This window comes from Crotalus tigris, unplaced genomic scaffold (genome assembly GCF_016545835.1).
Source record: "Crotalus tigris isolate CLP2741 ecotype Arizona unplaced genomic scaffold, ASM1654583v1 scf7180000017881.257975618366:2651188, whole genome shotgun sequence".
NCBI classification, from domain to species: domain Eukaryota; kingdom Metazoa; phylum Chordata; class Lepidosauria; order Squamata; family Viperidae; genus Crotalus; species Crotalus tigris.
The window spans coordinates 2,195,728-2,209,126 of NW_024096698.1; the positions used below are offsets into that span (position 1 = coordinate 2,195,728).

Genomic DNA, 13,399 nt, shown 5'->3' on the forward strand with positions numbered 1-13,399 from the left:
ATAACATCATTTATAACAAATGTCTATTGTATTATCTCTTGATCTTTCCTGGTTTTAAACTCTAGATGTTACAGGTTTATGAAAATACACGAATGTTAACAGCCATATATATGGAATTTTTGATGCAAAGCCAGTTCTTTAGATTCCTTTGAATACTTATTGATTTTTCTCCCACAAGAATGCAAAATGCAGGATCTACCTTTATATAAACAGTTACATATCTAAAAGACTTGTAAGTTTAGCTCTGTGAAAAAAGAGCTAACAAATAGGTGAACGTAGGAACAAGCATACTGCTAAGCGGTCACTCAAATACTTCAAAACATAAATGCACTACCAAGCAACCACCACTATTAAGTTCTCCAATGAAGTAGCTATTCAAATTTTGAAAGAATTCCTATCATCTAAATAAAAATACAATCCAATTCACAACAGGTGACAAAAACTGCATTCTGTTAGCAGGGATGTCAATGGCTATGTGCACTTATAAAATATGTAGAGCTTTGATTGCATTACCATGACTAATATCTTGACGTTTAAAAAAAATATACTCTGTGGGAATCCCTGCCTGAAGATTTAATCCAGATATGGAAGTTCTATGGTCAGTTTCAACTAAATCTAGGCACAAATGGCCTTTTTTTCACATTTTTGTGAGGAAAGGAGAAATTTGCTAATAGTTTCATAAGGGTGGAATCCCTCATGCTTAATTAGCAGTAATTAACACTGCTACAGAGGGAGCCCCAAGAAAAAAAAGGTTCGATGGAAGCATAAGAAGCCAAAGAGGCTGCAGATCATCAGAGAGATGCCTTACATTAAAAGAAAAATCTTGTATAATCTTAGTCTTTCTTATCCTTAAATAAGGACAAATACACTGTTAAATAAGTATAAGTAAACCAATAGCTGAATAACAAAAATTAAAACATTTAATAAGTACAAGAACACCACACCCATTAGAATGAAAGAATGTTTTGCTTTTTTGAAAGCAAATTCTTTTTTCAACAAATGTGAAATAAAAGGAGTAACTTTTCATCTAATATTAATTTTACATCTCCAATCATTTTGTTATGGCATTTCATTTCCAAAATTGATTTCAAAATCCAGTTGTTAAAACAGAGAACACCTCTAAACAGAAAATCATTCTTTGATAACCCTTTAAAGAGGACTTAGTCTGGTGTGCAAGACAGGTGGACCATTCAACTTTCTTACAAGGGCTATTGAAATTACTCAAGGTTTTAAGGACAAGGACAAGGGTGAATCTGAAAGAACTCTTCTATTGTTGGCTAGACAACTTAAATAGAAGCCAGCATTAATTTACAAGAAAAGTGAACTAATTCAAACAGGTCAACATATGAAAGCCACAGTTAACTGAAATTTATCAATGAATGCAGTTGTTTATGGTAATGGCTATGCACATGAGTACTGTGCATTTCTGGGCTAAAAGTGCAAAGATGATAAACAAGGAAGAGCTTATTTCTATGATCAAGAACTAAATAAATGACCTACAACAGCAACCAATAATTTTCACAAGAGAAAGGTTGAGGAACTGATTTAAGACAACTGAGAACTCATTCAAAGATAAACAGCTGTCGTGCTTGACATTCCACAGGAATGAGTGGGTCACACTACCGATGCTCTTCAATATCAGAAGGTGTGTTGAAAATGGGTTCCTCACATGTTGACAGCAGGAGTCGAAATTTGAAAGTGAGGAATTTCTTTACAGCATTTTGACAGCTGATGAAGAATATGCTTATCACCAGAAACAAAGCATCAGTCTAGAAAGCTGAGCTCAGTGCCTGATGACATTCACATTTTTTTTTTTTTGACAGGAATTCAGAAATACTTTGCCATTGCCTTCTGGGTGTTTTTGTTTTAGATTCCCAACCTAGCCTACAATCTTGAAAAATTCTTGGTGGTCCATCCAAGTATTAACCAGTCCTACCTTACTTAATGTTTTTTCAAGAACAACTGAACTTCTCCAGATGTTGATTCCTACTGCAAAACACATTTTAACTTCTGTCTGATTTTCAGTTTGTATATGTTCCAGAGATCTTTTATAAAGCAGCACAATAAATATTCTGCTAAAAAGGCATTAAATTATTGCATATATTTCAATCCCCTATCTGTTTTTTTTCCTTAAAAAGAGGGGTTTTTCCTATTGCTACAGTTAAATAAGCTCAAAATCATTACTAGAAATTGTAGTTACTGTATTAGTCCACTGCCTGTATATTATAGCTAATACTGTAAATATAAATTATGCCATTAGTCTAATATCTCTATATTATAATTAAAGCTGTATATATAAATTTCTTTCTCAGACCTATGGTTAGTATCTGTCTTCCTCGATCTTGGGTCCTCTAACAGTGGCCTGGGAGTTTGAGGGTTCTGTGTAGGATCTTAGCTGTTCCTTAGCACTGCACTCTTCTGGAAAGACAGTGATATAGTTTCTGGGATATGATGGGGCTACTCCCTTATCTTGGTACTTACAGCCCAAAGTGCTCCTATCACCAGTGGGATCACTTTGACTTTGACTTTCCACATCCTCTCTATTTCTTCCTTCAGGACCTGGTACTTTTCCAGCATCTCGTACTCTTTCTTACTGATATTGCTGTTATTTGGCACTGCTATATCTTTCTGGTTCTTGTCTACTGCCATGATAGTTAATTGACTATACATCTGGATCTGGAAGTCTCATAGGATCTTAGCCTTCCTATTCTCCATGATGTTCTGTGGAATCTCTTATCTGAACTTGGGAGGGTATGACTACACTGTGCAGATATTCCTGTACACAATAGATGGTATAGGTTCTCCTGCTTGAACAGGGGGCTGGATTAGAAGACCCAGAGTCTATTCTATTCTATTCTATTCTATTCTATTCTATTCTATTCTATTCTATTCTATTCTATTCTATTCTATTCTCTCTCTGTGTCTGTGTGAAAAGCATTATTTGAAAGAAAAAAAGACACATGTTTATACTCATAGGCATAGGTAGAAATATAGTGAGCTGAAATATATAGAAATTGCTATGAACAATTCTCATATGATACTACATTGATTCCAATCCTGTGTACTGAAGCAGTTCAGTCCTCTAGCATAAAATGGGTTGAATGAGAAATTTACTGGCTTTCAAAATACCAACATCAAGGGTGTTTTATCAGCATTCCCCTCCCTTTGGATCTAATAGAAGCAATGAGGAGGAGGGTTGGAAGAGAATCACACCTTCTCTTTTATTCACAAAGGGTTTGAGTCTCTTTATGAGCAGGATCCGCCAATCCGTAATCAAGGGTTAATTTCACAGCTCGCTGCTTCATCTAGCATAATATCCATTCAGACTAATTAAATCTGTCTAATAATGTGAGCGTCTTTCTCTTTGTTCTTCCCATTCTTTGTTTTACACCCTTCACATCTCATCTCCAGAACTACACGCCATCACATCCTACAGTGACAAGCCGAATCCTATCCCTAAAATTAAAACATTCCTGACCTATCTGTGATGACAAGGCGAGCAAGCTTCACAGCGCTGTGGCCCATGAAGGGAACTGACACATTTGTTTTTAATTTCAAAAGAGTAGAAAGTGAAGATCTGACCCTGTCAATCAGACCCCATGACAAGTTTAATCATTGCTGCCCCACAAAATCACGGCTAAATAGGAATGCAAATAATGTATCACGGAGCTCTTATAAATGCTAATCAAGGAGAAGTAATCAAGTGACAATTTCACTGATCTCTTTTCTGAAGGAGTCAGTCAATGCAAGGAAAAGGAAAGACAAAAGGCAAAAAATGATACAGTTTGCTGAAAGAGGGAGGAAGGGAAAACTTTTTTTTCAGATTATTATAGTTCATTGCAGAGTCAGCCAGTTGTTTAGATTGGATTGGCATTTTTGTCCACCTATCGAATCTTTCCCAAGGACCTAGATAAACAATTGTTGTTGTTGCTTGATGTAAAAGGTATTGTCACAAGATGTAGCCTGTTCCAGATAAAGCTGCCTTTTGCAATTGACTAATGGTGATTTTGTCAATGATGATGATGGTGTTCAAGTAGTGCTTCAGATATTTTGGGATTGCATCATTGATACCTATTACTATTGGTACTATCTTTGCTTTGCCAGCACAGTGCTAGGCTGCATCCACAGAGGGATAGAATTAAGATCACATGAAGTGTTGATACCAATTTACAATGCCTTGGTAAGGCCACACTTGAAACACTGCATCCAGTTTTGGTCATCACAATGTAAAAAAGATGTTGAGACTCTAGAAAGAGTAGAGAGAAGAGCAACAAAGATGATTAGGGACTGGGGGCTAAAACATATAAAGGACAGTTGCTGGAATTGGGTATGTCTAGTTTAATGAAGAGAAGGATGAGGGGGGACATGATAACAGTGTTCTAATATCTAAGAGGCTGCCTCGAAGAAGTAAGAGTCAAGCTATTCTCCAAAGCGCCTGAGGGTAGGACAACAAGCAACGGATGGAAACTAATTGAGAAGCACCCTAGAAATTTCCTGACAGTGAGAACAATTTATCGGTGGAACAACCTGCCTCCAGAAATTGTGGATGGTCCAACACTGGAAGTTTTTAAGAAGAGACTGGACAGCCATTTGTCTGAAATGGTATAGAGTTTCCTACCTGAGCAGAGGGTTGGACTAGATGACCTCCAAGGTACCTTCCAACTTTATTATTATTATTATTATTGTTATTATTATTATTATTATTATTGTTGTTGTTGTTGTTTTGCCACAACCATTCTACTTCTATTTACAGATCTTTGTATTTGTGATTTTCTCCACTTCTTTCTCTTCTCTTCTATTGTCTCCAGGTATTTCCATGTCCACCGTGCAGATTTTTTTTGGGTCTTTCCTATGAACAATTGCTAGGTCTGAGGTGTTACGTGTTGTTATTTTTCTACTGCTTCTGCTCCTCCCTTGAAGAGAGGAAAGCAAAGCTGGTTTTCGGGAATGTAACATTTGGTGTCAAATGCAGTTTACTAATCCTTTCTCTGCAAAGGAAACAGACAGGAACCTCTGTTGAAAGAGAAATCAGCATTTGTCTTTGCTGTTAATCTGTCTTCAGAATTGTCTTGAATCTGAAAAGCCCCCAGTGACCTTCTGTGTGGGATGATGAGACATTTTCCAACAACTTGAAAGCAAGAAATCATTTAAAAAAAAATTAGCAACCCACATATATGTATAAAAGCATCAAGCATATGAAGGAGAAAATGTATACCACTAAAAAGTTCTAAATTCATACTTCTGGGCTTAAATATCTGGTGGAAGAGTAGCATTCCTGAGATTTGCAGGAGAAATACACCTGTGTGTATTGCTATATCAATAGTAAGAAAAAGGTCTCGGTGTCCAATAGTTGTAGTGAAAATGGGAATATGAAAGGCAGAGCTTTTCAAGCTGCCTGTGGCTCAAAATATGAAATGAGATGCATGTCCATGTGTGGCCCTCGAGCACTTTTTTATTCCTGGACCTTACTCTAATCATAACTGTTGAAATCCGACATAGTATTTGCCTCCCATTTTAAAGCTTGGAAACATGAATGTCTAGACTCTAGTGCAAATCCCCAAACAAGTTTAATATACTGAAGCAGGTACCATCATACAATTTCCTTTCATGACACACAATTTATGCAGAGCACGAAGAGTGAAAAGTAGTAAGCAAAAGTGAAGCTATGAGATAAGAAAAAGGAAAAAGATATTTGGTTAAATTTGGTTTATGCCATCATTTTGTCATATTTTCCCTTCCTTGCAAACCATCCTTGTTTCTACCACATTCACACACCATTTCATGCATTTATTGTTTAAACTTCTCATCTGATTTCTTCTGAGGAGCTAATCAGCTCTCTTTCTGGTTCTTCTCTCTTTCTTTGTACATTTGTTTTGTAATTTGATTTTCCTTTATTCTTTTCCTATGGCCAAACGATCACACTGCACTTACTTCAAGGTGCCCAACATTCACTGAGCACTCAGTCATTCTTGCATATTTCTGTTTGTTTCATTGCATGCATTGTACAGAGAAATCCGTACAACTTATGTTTATATTTCTCGTCATACACCCAATTCTTGCTTAATGTTTCTCATGTCATGTACCATGTAACAAAGTGATCAGGAGGCTGCACAATCATTTTTGCTTCTTTCAACAAACATACATTCTGTGCAACATGCCATATATTGCCTATTATTTTTCTAGTACAAAAATAAAATTGTATCTCCATTCAACAAAAGTGCCAATCAGTGCAGTAAGTACTTTCTTTTTTTCTTGTGTCGTAATAGTTTGTTTAAAAAAAAAAACAAGTTTAACTTTGGATTATAGAGAATTGTTTGGACAAATTAGTTAATTTTGCTACTAACAAAAATCCAGCTCTAAGAGAATTACAGCACAGAACATCAATTTCTTCACTAGTGGCAATTGGTATATAGAAGGCTATTTTATCATTGTAAGTCAGGAAGGGATGAATCTCTTTAAAAACCTCACCCAATCTTCTGACCACAGCCCCCCCCAAAAAAACCAAACATTTGGATTGTTGAAATGTGATGGCATATTTGAATTGCCTAAGGCAATGGTGACAGCAAATATTCAAATGCCCCTTGATTAGTTTCCATGACAGAAGCTTCAACTTTTACAGCTGCCAAGCAGCCACAAAAGTCAACCTGAATGATCCAGTCAGAGGATACGTATAACTTTTATGTGGTGTCTCTAGAGGGACTGACAACATGTGGAGCTGCCCAAATAACCTTGCTTCATTCAGCATCCTCACCCTGCACCACTGGGAACTAGCTCAGGCATCCTGGAGCATTTGCATCAGAACTGCCCTCATGAAAACTTTGGCTGAGTTCACTATGATGTGAGAGGCCAAAATACGGTGAACAGGAAACTCCATGGAGGAGGAGCAAACATCCTTATGGTTTTGTTTCTGGCATATAAGAAAAGGTGTTTGTGTTTGATGGGAAAAGGAGCCACATGAAATTAGGTGCTCCTATACCACTGTGAAACACCTTGGCTCTAATAAAATGAGCAAACAGCTATTGGCAAAATAATCCTAACTCTCCCATTCCTGCATGCTGTCTTATCAAGGAAAAGACAAACATTTCTCTAACTGAAGCTTAGTTCCTGGGGACTTCATGAACATGCCCATTCATTGTTTTTCTCTTGCTTTCTGGTGCTTTGGCGAATAGATTGACCCTTTTCTAACCCTTTTCTTTGTGGCAGCTCTTTAAATATTGGAACACTGCTGTCATATCACCCTTAGCCTTCTTTTCATTAAATTAGACAACAAACAATACTTCTATGGCTCTTCTTGTTGCCATAATACCAACAGTTTTGACTTAAAAAGGACTTGAAGGCATATTAGTGGTTTGGTAGTTTTGGGTAGTAGGGATTTAGTGACTCCCACCACTACTCAGTGGAGGAAACCAAATGAAAGTGTCTTAGATGAATAGCTATCTAGTGTCTGCTTCTGAATAGTTCCAGATCAATTTATTTTCAGTTGTTAATACTCTTTTAGGATTTGTCTTCTTTAAAGTGCTAGTACACTTTGGCTCTGTGAAATGAAGGATTATCTATCTCCATATAAACATTATTTTATAAATTCTAATACTTCAAACTGAAAAGTTGTTAAATACATAAAATTATATGGGCTTATAGTTATGGTCAATCTTCTGTATTTGCAATTCTCATTAATTTTATATAGAGATTCATTTCCTTTGAAGTGTCAAGTTTTATATAACATTTTCTGTGAATGTTATAAAAAGGCAGAATTTGAGATTCTGACTGTACTCAGGTAGTCCTCGACTTAACAATCACAACTGAACCCAAAATTTCTGTTGTTAAGACATTTGTTAAGTGAGTTTTGCCCCATTTTACAACTTTTCTTGCCCCAGTTGTTAAGTGAATCACTGCAGTGATTGCAGTGTTTTTAAGTTAGTAACACGGTTAAGTGAATCTGGCTTCCACATTGATTTTGCTTGTCAGAAGATCACAAAAAGTGATAATGTGACCTCGGGACTCTGCAGCTGTCATAAATATAAACCAGCTGGCAAGCATCCAAATTTTGATCATGTGACCATGGGGATGCTGCAATGGCCATAAATATGAAAAATGGTCATAAGTCACTTTTTCCAGTGCCGCTGTAACTTTGAATGGTCACTAAATAAATGGTTGTAAACCAAGGGCTATTTGTATTTGGCTTCAAATGGCACAGGAGTGGAACTAATTAAGACAAGCTTATTGGAGAAAAGTTAGGAAGGCATAATAAAAATGTTAACAAAGATCCATGTTAGCCAATTGGTACATCGGGCTATGTGGGCTTTTGTGGGGCTAACAGGCTAATGAAGCTTTGATGTTAGATCAAATGTTTGGGTTGGGAAGTCCATCCCTAGGCTAACATATCTCCATGTTAACCAATAGGTTTCTGACATGGAATGTCCATGGAGATTCTCAGTCATCCAGGTCATAGTTGTCACAAAGATGCTTTTTCACAACGCAACTGGACTGTCTTTAGTCAATCTTGGATGAGAAGCAAGATATCTTCAAAGAAAAACAAGAAAGTCCAGTTGCCTCGTGAAAAAGCATCTTTGGGTCTCAGATGGAATACCCTGCTGATATGCTAACTTACCCTACTGGTAGATTGGTCAATGGAACTTTTGATTGGCAGATTCACTTTAGTCTAACATAGCTTCATGTGAGCAAAGGGGAGATTCAGTCAATATTCTCCTAAACATAATTTTACTGACATTTGTTTTCAATATGTCTATGTCTCAGTTATCCAGGTCATAGTTGTCCCAAATGTGCTTTTTCCAATGGGCAAAGAAAGTCCAGTTGCCTTTTGGAAAAAGCACCTCTAGGTTGTTTGCAATATGTTTTTTCTTGCTATAGCTTCAAATGTTTAGTTCAGATTCCATGGCATCTCATTTTCCATGTGTCGTTTCAACATCTCATCACTGTAGGAATTCATTTGTAGGTGTAATTTAGGATTCAGTACAACAGCAGGTTTGTAAGTCTGATATTGCATTGGACTTCTTAATTCTCTCATATAGATTCTCTTGGCAGCCATGAGATCCTTTAACATTACCATCAAAAACTGTTTTAACTTATTTGTGGATAGCTGAGATTTTTCCAAGGACTGAAAACATTGGTTTTGTCTGGTACAAGGGGGAAGGTTCCATTAAAATGCAAATGGCAGCTTTGGAAAAGTATTATATGTTGGCACCATGGTAGGCAGAAAAAGTACTAACTACTCCTTCCCCTAAAATCCAGAAGCTATTTAAGTTTCCCTCACACTACAGTTAGCATAATAAGAAAATCACATTAACCGAATTTAGCCATTGCCTATATTCAGTTCAAAACAAGTATACCCCACTTTCCTTATTGAAGTCAAAGCAGCAAATAAAGTGAGTTGGGAGAAATAACTTCATGCATTTCTCTTGACAATAATATAGCCATGGATTGACCTTGCATTTTGTTGGGATATATTTTAAACGTCCCGGTCTAGTCTACAACTCTGTAATTTCCTGGGATCTCCCACCGAGTATTTCCCATACAAGTAGCCCTTGGCTTATGACCAAAAGTGAGTCCAAAATTTCAGTTGCTAAGCAAGGCAGTTTTGCCTCATTTTACAACCTGTTGTGCCACATTTGCTAAGAGAATCTCTGCAGTTTTTAAGTGAACCGGGTGGTCGTAAAGCGGATCTGGCTTCCCCTATTGACTTTGCTTGTTGAAAGCCAGCTGGGATGGTTACAGACGGGTGATCCCCAGACATCAAGACAGAGCAACTGTCATGAATTCATGCCAATAGCCAAGTGCCCGAATTTTGATCGCTTGACCGTGAAGATACTGCAACGGTTGTAAGTGTGAAAACCAGTCATAAGTCCCTTTTTTTAGTACGGTAACTTTGAACTGTCACTAAACAAATGGTTATAAATAGAGGATTACATATGTGTGACTTCTTAGTTTTTTTTTTTTTTTTGGTACAGAGGCCTGGGCTCACATAATTATCATTTGTGACCTTCCCAGCTGTCTTCTGGCGAACAAAGTCAGTGGGGAAGCTCGCAGGGAAAGTCACAAGTCATAGTCATGTGATATTTCACTTAATGAGCAGAGTGATTTGTTTAAGGACCAGAGCAAAAAATGGTCACCAAATTGGGTCACATGATTCCTCACTTAACAACTGCACTGCTTAACAATACATTTATTTTCAAGTCCCAATTGAGGTAAGTAGAGGTACTTGTAGTTCACTTTGAGCACAATGTGGATGCCAATAAGCTATTACGGTCCTTATCTATATACTTGCACAATTTATACATATATTTTTCAGTGTTTAAATACCAACAAAAACCAGGAATTCTTCATGCAAATTTGTTTTCAGCTCATGGCTTCTTAAATCACCATTTCGTTTGAAAGCTGAGTTGCTTGCCATTAAGAACAAAACATTTAAAAAGATAACAGCTACTCCCATTGTACATTTCCTTGCTACACGTAATTGTTTATGTTGGATTACAAACACAAGCAGAGATAGAAGCGTACCTCTGAAATGGAAAATCAAGAGAAGAAAAGCCTGCAGTAGAAAATGATTGCACAGGGAACATGTTTCATTATTGTTCTTTCCCTTCTGATGGTTGCAAATGTATTGGCAAAGAAGTTAGTTGCTCTTCCACAATGCCTGCCTAATGTCATTTTATATATGTTTTATTCCAAGAATGAGCCTCATTTCCCACAAGAGAATGCAGATGCAACATTGAGTCAAAATGACCTAGACTGCAGAGATATACACATTCAATAGAAAATCTAGTTTCCAGTAATCATATGACAGGATATGATTTTAAATCTAATTCCTATGTTAGGAAATGGAGCGTGGAGTTTTACCCTGTATTTCTCCAGAGACTAGTTGCCTCTTATCATCAGATGAATAGTTGCTACAACACTTAAACTTTAATTGTGCATGGGATAGGTGGCCAATTCAACTCCCTGAGCTGTAATCATGAGTGATTGTGATTCATGACATATGCCTTCATCGGACGGGTCCATTGGAAGCCATTAAAAAAAAATCTAGATTTTGTCTCTTAGACTGATTAGAATCTTAGTTCCATAAATCGATCAAGTTCTGGAGAAACTGATGTTCTTTTTCCCATGAACAAAGTGTGTGTGTGTGTGTGTGTGCACACGCACACATGCACACACGCACACACATACACACACACACATACAGAGCAATAAAGCTTCTGCTTATTAATTAAGGGCACAGTGCCAAAACAAGTGTCTTTGTTTAAAACTCGTGGACAAGACAGGCTTGAGAAAGTTGATGTCCTAAGTAGACACCATAATATGTTTCTAATTATATCCAGAAAAAAAGAATAAGAATAGGGATTGCCAACTGTTTGGAAAGATAGTTTCCCCCCCAAAGAAAGATTAGAATTAAACAAACAAACAAACAAGCCAAGCATTATTGTTTTAACATAAATACCCTTTGTTGGCCTTTTGTAATTTCTTTATTAATGTCATAATTCTGGAGTTCCTATGTGCTGTTCTATTAGAGCATTTGACACCAAGTCAACTCCTCACTCTATGAAATGTTAAACCTACGAGCACGTTCCACAGAGTTTAGTTGTCCCAACAACAAGACAGCAGTTCCATCACAAATTATTGCAGTCATTTCACAAACTTATTGGAATGGAGGAAAAACAGCAACCATTTTTGTGAGGTAAGCCCTTTCCTTCCATATGCATTTACTCACGTTCTAGCTGAGGATTTTATAGCAAAGCTGTTGGTAGGAAACAAAGTCCAAAGTTCATGCAACATCAGTTCTCCACAGCTTCTTGTCAAGTACATTCTGACATTTGAGATAAAACAGATATAAGCTGGAATCAACCACAGAAAGTTTGTATGAAGATTCATTCTTATGCATTACTTGGCATTCTTTCGGTACAGCAGCTCAAAATCTATTGCTAAGAAAAACTCTCAAAAGCTGCCCTTTGAAGGACAACAGAAAGTTCTTGATCCTGTCCTGGCATCTCCTGACTTGGAAGAAACAAGGAACACTGGGTGGACAACCTGTGACCTGAGTTTCCTTATAGTGCTGTGTGATTTGCTGAAAAGTGACAGCATAGTTTGACAGGGGAAATATGCTAAAACTGTATTATAAGCCTAAAGGTGGTCCACCTTGGCAGTAGTTGATTGTGAAGAGAAAGATCACTGCTGGGTACTTGGAGATGGGTTGATCAATTTTTCCCAAGTAATTTTTTGACTCCTCATATTCTTAGCCAACATGGCCATAGGAAATTATGGCAAAAGCTGGTGAGATGTTGCTAAATGGACAAATCATTTACCTTTGTGCAAAACAACTTCCTATGTTCTTCGGTAAGGAAGTGTCTTTGGCATTCATGGAATAATAGGTCACAACAGGGAATTTCTAAATAACTTTCTTCTCACTTGGACTCCCAGTTCCAATGATGGATTTAGTGTATTTTAGCTTTCCCAGATTCGTGCCCTTCATACAGGTGCCAAAATTGGGCTGTCTGATGTATGCAGAGTTGCTTTGGGCTCACAGGAGCTCTTTCTGTTTGAATGAACTTCAGACCTAGCACCAGCAGCCAACAGAGTTGGCCAAATGCCAGGGGACCACAGGCTTAAAAATTGGGGCGATTCCAGGATTAAATATATAAATGAATACATGAAGGAGCTTAGTTTGTTATTTTCAATCCAAATATGATTTTATAAAAGGAAGTTTTTGTGAGTTCCCTAATGAATAACTTCACTAAATTACCCTCTTTTTAGTGAGAAACTGGACCAACTAGAAGGATGTTTCATCACCAATCCTCAAATCAAGGTCAAATGCAAGAAAGAAAATAGGGCAGATTTGTGAAAGAGAAAACATTCTGTTTAAAGGCGTCAGCATCCCAAGAAGTGCCAGTAACATCTTCCTTATTTATACATGGAAAACTGGAGCAATGATGGCATTTTATCCTACATTACCATTGCAAAATTGTCTGCAAAAATAATTATCTAACAATGCAACATCAAAAACCAGGACGATAATGATAATTCCAAAATTTAACTAGCTAGAAAAGTACATGGATGCTTTGTAAATAGTTGAGAAGAGAAATTCCATATAAAAAAGGCTAATGTGGAAAGTTCTCAGATTTATAACAGGATGTTCAGTTCCAACCCAGTCTCCCCATGATTAATCACATGCTTTCAATCCACATGTTACTTTATAAGCAGTGGGGACTGTATGCTAAGCAATAACTTATGAAAGCTATTAAAGAGTCCTGCCTTTCACTCTAATACAAAATCTCTTTTCATCAGCAGAAGGATCATTCTGGAGAAAGGAGTATATCTGACCTATCTTTTGAGGCAATGGATCATAATTAAAAATGATTGCAGTTGTAGATTGTACAGGCTAATCTCTGTA

General features: G+C 37.1%; 1 protein-coding gene across 2 annotated transcripts in view; it reads right to left on the reverse strand.

Moving 5' to 3' along the window:
* The window catches only part of TSHZ2 (teashirt zinc finger homeobox 2), a 384,615-nt gene that overhangs the window by 27,238 nt on the left and 343,978 nt on the right, over positions 1–13,399 (reverse strand). Inside the window, exon 3 of one of the 2 annotated variants that reach the window (XM_039343953.1) lies at positions 11,800–11,818. The exons of the other annotated variant lie outside the window; for it this stretch is intronic. The gene's annotated coding sequence lies outside the window, so the exon portion shown is untranslated. Of the gene's footprint in view, positions 1–11,799; positions 11,819–13,399 lie in introns of those variants that run through there. 2 annotated transcript variants of the gene reach the window in all.